The 5,982-nt window shown below is 33.1% G+C and overlaps 1 long non-coding RNA gene across 3 annotated transcripts; it reads left to right on the top strand.

Moving 5' to 3' along the window:
- The first annotated feature begins 251 nt into the window (after positions 1 to 251).
- LOC107877205 lies at positions 252 to 5,239 on the top strand. Of its 3 annotated transcripts, none has more exons than XR_001676244.2 (5): positions 252 to 767; positions 1,712 to 1,956; positions 2,170 to 3,248; positions 3,796 to 4,124; positions 4,938 to 5,239. It is a non-coding gene; the product is annotated as an uncharacterized LOC107877205 (long non-coding RNA). The 3 variants fall into 3 exon arrangements; XR_007057650.1 differs by having other exon boundaries at positions 2,170 to 2,778; positions 2,932 to 4,124; XR_007057649.1 differs by having other exon boundaries at positions 2,170 to 4,124.
- The last annotated feature ends 743 nt before the right edge of the window (positions 5,240 to 5,982 follow it).

Consider the following 5,982-nt stretch of genomic DNA (forward strand, 5'->3'; position numbering starts at 1 on the left):
ATGAATATCAACACCAAGTTCTTACTTGGACCAAGAGGAACTCAAAGAACCCCCGAGATCCTAGTTTCTAGTCAATATACAATACTAGTATTACTCTACTAGTGAGTTTCAATTTTGGCCTCTCTAAATGGGAAAGAGAAGTCACAAAATATTACAAGTGTTTGTTGTCTTCAATAATCTGAATGAACTAAAGAGGACTAGCCCTAACACATGACTTATATAGTCAATTACAAAGGAGAGACAAAAGGCCAAGACATCCTTGGCATTAAGTGGGTGGGTTTAGGATGCTTTGGTGGGCGTCTTCACACTTTAATAAGTATAGGCCCTTAGATGGGCTCACAAGGCATCACACACGGCCAAGGATGTGAACAAGGCAAAGCTTGGAGTTGTTGCAACTCACGTACTTTACTTCGTATGAAAGGTCTCGAGCTAGGAATTTCGGTATTACTAATAAACACTATGATAAAAAGTCTCGGTTGGAGCTTCTATCTATTGACTTTATTTTGCTTGTGTCTTTCCCAGACCATTGTCGTCATTTCCTTATTTTATCACTAAGCTTCTTCTTCATCTCTGGTGAGCTTAACATGGTCATGAGAGCTGGTAGAGAAAGCTTAATTGGAGACGTGAAACTCGTTGGTGCCATCTTGGCTTGTCCTTTCCTATTGATCCCATCGGTAGAAAATATTGAGCAAGCTTTGACTTACAAGCTTTGAAATATCATTTGTCCACCATCTGAACCTGGAATTGATAGTTCTTGAGCCAAACATGTAAGGAATTTGGATTGATTTTCTAGATTAATTTTTAGTAATGTGATTGAAATTTGATATTCAGTGTATTGCAATTTGTTTAGAACGGTTACTGATTGGGAAATTAATTAGTTGGAAAGTTTTTAAATATCAAAATTAATGATTTGTCTATTTTTATGTAGTTTAACTTTGGCGCAATACATGGATAAACACCTTAATAGAGATTAAACCAACTTTAAGTGTGTCTTTATTTAATTTGTATTTCAGAAAAATTAAGTTTTGCGGATTTCACAGTGCATAAAAAACTTGCAATTTTTCTCTGTTTTTTATTGCTATGGAGGTGTGTTGAAGAGGGAGAAGAGCTCTGACTGAAATTGAATTTTGTAAAATGACATTCTGTGGTATTAGTTAATTGTTTTCGCGAGGTATTTCATAGTTGGTTGAGTTGTTAAGAGGTATTTTATGGCATTCTTAGTTATCCTCTTTCGGAGGTGAAGGTTTTATCTTTAATGTTCATTGTTTAAAATTTCAATGTTCGGTGTTGAGGAAGATATTAAATTTGAGTCGTATGCTGAAGATTTTTGATGTGATTAAAAAGCAAGAAGAGACAAGGCAAGCAAAGTTAACTATAAAAATGCAAGTTTAAGGCACTGTAAGCTCAAGCTGAGACAGTAAGATTAAATTTTTACGGCGAACTAATGCTTGAGTATCAACTGATAAAGAAGAAATTTTTTTTTATTTGCCTTTGTTGATAGATAAAGAAATTGTCCCTTTTAGTGTAGCCGTAATTGAAAGTATGCATGGAAAAATAAATCGTGTATCTTACACTATTATTTCTTTTCGTTAACATACAAATTGTTTTTGGTTTTTTATTGTCTAAACTTTTATTTAGTGTGAGTTTACTAGATGTGATTAAGCATTACGGATTGGTAGTAAAGTGGACTGGACTTTTTGATTGGCTGCAGGATACATGATTATGCACAAGAATTGATGTTAGCCTATTATACCTTAGAAGTCAATGCCGGAAAAACTATCTTACCTACTCTCTGTTGTTTTCACTATTGGTCCTCGGACTGATGACCACAACAATCTTGTCAAATACGTGAGGCTTCTTTCTCTTCATCAGCGCAATTCTCATCATGTCAAGGCATCATTGAGGGAAAAACGCGTGTCTTGACTGCTTTAATGTCGATGGGAGACTTCTTTAAAGGTACAAAAGATTTCAAGCGGAAAGTTTTTGAATTTGTTCAAGTATAAGGTTGGTTAGAACAAATGTGCTTTTCTTGCTTGCTTAAAGCCAGAACCCATTGTGTGGCCATTTTATTTGTGAAAAAGTATTGCAATGCAACATGGGTAATTTCAATATTAACAATGTTTTATTAGCTGAAAGTTGCTCACTTATTTTTATGCATCATTCTGTCAGGTAAAGCTCAAGTAAGAGACCAACTATACTGGCATTGGCCATGTTTCATTCTAAGATGATATTCATTAGACATCTCCTGGCCGAAGGACCCGAGAAGCTTGTTGGTTCACTTCTGGCTGATAGATATGTGACCCTATTGAAAGGTTGTAATGCTTGGTGTGGCCAAAAGTTGGCTAAAGGGGAAATAAACCTTGATATGGGTGACAACATCAAAAGAGAAGGGAATGATACAAGTTTAATGATTAAGTTGTTATATAAGAGACATTTTTATTTATGTACTTGAGTCTTCAACTGCCTTCATGCGTATCTAAATTTCTTTTCGCGAGAAGATTTCATGAGGAATGAATTGTCAGGCTATGTTGATGTATGCTTTTCTTAAAAGCTAACCTATACGTGTCTTGCTACTGTCACTGAATAAGACACGCTGCAGACCACTTTGAGAATTTAGTTTTTCCTAAAATTCTCCACATCCTCCGTGGCCGCTTGAGTATCTCTTTTTCACTTTTTTGTAAAACATAGCAAAAAGGAAAGGCAAGAATATCCATGGATTACAGTCGTTCTTTACCTTTTCTCTGTTTGGGCTGGTATTATCGAAAATATTTTTTTGGAGTATGTTTTGTGCTAATGATTGGTCTATTTTTTATTCTTGTATTTGTTGATTGACTCTGAGCTTAAATGAAGTGATATATCAGTGAAGATTCACTTGATCGACCTCAGTTTGTTTGAGACTAATGCGTCATTATTCTTATTGTTATTGTACAGGTTACAAGTAGTAGTGAGCAAGGGACAAGAGGATGTGGGAAAACAGGAGGAACAATAAAGTCACCAAGATTAATGTTTAGGATATTTGATATGGAAATGTACACAATTGATCCTTTGATTTCTCAACTTGCAGAACTAATGTCCTTCTGTCCAAAATATTCGTACCCACAGCCACATCCCTACCCTGTTTCCCCAGCTACACAACCATCAAAACTTCAAGCTCCACCACTGCCTCCATTTCCACCTACTCCCTCATTGCCTCCTTTACTCCCAATGGATGCTTTCCCCTATTTGGAAACTTAAGCTTGCTCACACCAGTAAGTTATTATTGTCCAACTCACACTTTTATAACAATAAAGTATGAATCTAACTTATTTATTTCTCACATACCAAAAGTTTTTACACTATAAAATTACCTAAACGATAAGTGGAGGTAACCGTCTGTAAGATAACTTGCCGCTACAACATGTTAAAATAGATTGAGAGTGTAATATTCTTTCTACTGTCTGTGTATATGAGATATTCCAGCTCAACTTACTTATTCTCTTGAAATTGTTTTTATTGATATTGTACATATGGACCATTATTTTGTCCCCATCTTTAACTATTTTTTTTACTATAAGTTTTTCTCAATGTTGGTGTAGCGTAGTCAAATAGGGATAAAAATATGTTTTCGTGTTGAGACCGGAGAAAGAAAATTGTACAACTTTGTAATACAATGGCAACATTTGTTCTACAATAACCTTGGATGATACCACAATAAGACATTTCTTTGGTCCCAATTTATGTAGTATAGTTTAATTAGGGGCGAAGATAAAATCGAATTATTTTTAAATATAGAAATGTAATGTTGTTTTACTACAGGAGCTGGATGATGCCAGAGTACAGATGCTACTAGAAAATTATAAATCCAGATTCAAAAGTAGGTGTTGTATTTGGTCTACTTGTTGCTAGAAAATATAGAAATGATATAACACTATGGGAAGGAATGAAAGGCAGGGGAAAACCTTATAAAACTTTGTTGAGGGAAGGGACAACTGCATTTTTGAATTCTTATAACAGTGTACAGTTTCCTTATCATCCATTTGGGGTCATTCAACCTATGAATTTGGCATTAATGAGATCAACACAACAAGTTCTCCATACAACTTTGGGTTTCTTGAGGGCTAATTCTGGCAATGGAAGATTCACTTGTAAGTTCAATCCTTGCAAGTGATTATATTATTTCAGCTGGTTTAATTACTTTCAATTCCTATTATACTTTTTCATAATATATAGTTGAGTTAACCACATTTATATACTCTGTTTAGTAATATGTTGTTGGCATATACTGTTTCTACATTAGCTTTATATGTCATGTATTTTGGAATCGTATGTTATTGATGTTACTGATTTCCAAAATTGTTGATTGCCTCAATGTGAAAACAAAAACTCCTAAGATAATAGATCACGGTGGAACATTATTTGATCCCTATTATTTTTTCTTTTTTTTCTTTAAAGCTTCCGCTTTTGCCAGCTGTAAGGAAAGTGCCTCCAGATTCCCGGCTGACCATTTTAAAATATAATTGATACAATGATTTAATTTTCTATTTGCAAGAGGGTATATAATAAACTTCTTGAACTCTCTGATTTCAAATTTTATTTCTCAATATTAATCATTCAAGTATCAATTGTCCTATTAAGCTTAGAATAATTGTTAAGAGATCATTTTATATAATCATAGAATAGGAGAGTTAGCAGTGCTTTTGAACAAATTATACCTTTAGGTTTGGACCAAGAAGATCCTCTGCACGCAACACATAAATCTGATATAGAACTAAAATTAAACTCTCTAGAGCATGGCAAACCAAAAAATGATATGGTTAATGGTTTTCGCATCATTCGAACACATGAGGCATTGTGCACAAGAAATTTTCTTTGTCGTCCAGTAAGTTTCTCTGTCATTACTCCTGTTTCTGCTCAACTTCTCATCATAATATTACAACCTTATACTCTTATATTTGCAGGTCATTAGCTCAACACCTTACGATGTGCTTGAATTGTATGGACTGACTTTTTTTTTTTTCAAATATTCAAATGGTACTCTGTTTTGCGCTTCAATCGGTGGATCAAATAAAAGGTCAAGTAATGCACCACAAGAATACCATGGCTCTTTGACGATTCTATCAATGCAAGAAAATTAACATTGATGAAATCAAAAATCGCGCCTTCAACAATTTGTATTTAATTTTCTACAAATGCTTTCTGCATTAACATATGAAATTCAACTGTATAAAGCTCTTTTATCGTCGCTACGATGGAAGCTGAAGCCTAAAATCTATGCCTTGCATATATAGTCCTTGTATCATATTGCAATCATGTTTTATAGATGAATCAAAATCCACTTAAAGAGTGATTCTATAACGTTGAATTTCTTTACAAACAAACTTCAAATATAATACAGAATACAACATTAACGCAAAATGTTGGCACGAGCCTCTAACATCTAATATTATTATATACACCTCCTATTATTTATTACTAGTTAAGGGTACGCGCCCTGCGCGTGTACCTCACTTTAATGTGTTTAATTTTATAAAATTAATTCGATATTATCAAAGAAATATGTCTTGATTAATAAGTTAGATAAATTGACGATTTTATTAAATACGAAAAACACTTAAATAGAAAATTAATATATTCATACAAAACCATATAAAAGTATTAAAAATCACTTTAATCTAAACTAAGAAAATCTACAAGGCTATAGAATGATTCAAAAAAAACAACTTTAAAAACTTTTTCGAAATGACATATGAAGCAATTCATATGTCATTAGAAAGTGTTGGATCGAAGACAACGAATTAATATTTTTACTATTATAATATAAAATAATATGCTATTTATAGAATTATTTAAAGTATTCCTATTAGACACTTTGAATTTTGAAAAATTATTTTTTTACTTATCTTCACATGTCTCTTGAATGTTTATGTTAAAACACATTAAAATATAGCAATATGAACACTTTATTAAGTGTTCAAGTGTCCGATTGAAATAAATCATAATTCG

This window comes from Capsicum annuum, chromosome 7 (genome assembly GCF_002878395.1).
Source record: "Capsicum annuum cultivar UCD-10X-F1 chromosome 7, UCD10Xv1.1, whole genome shotgun sequence".
NCBI lineage: Eukaryota > Viridiplantae > Streptophyta > Magnoliopsida > Solanales > Solanaceae > Capsicum > Capsicum annuum.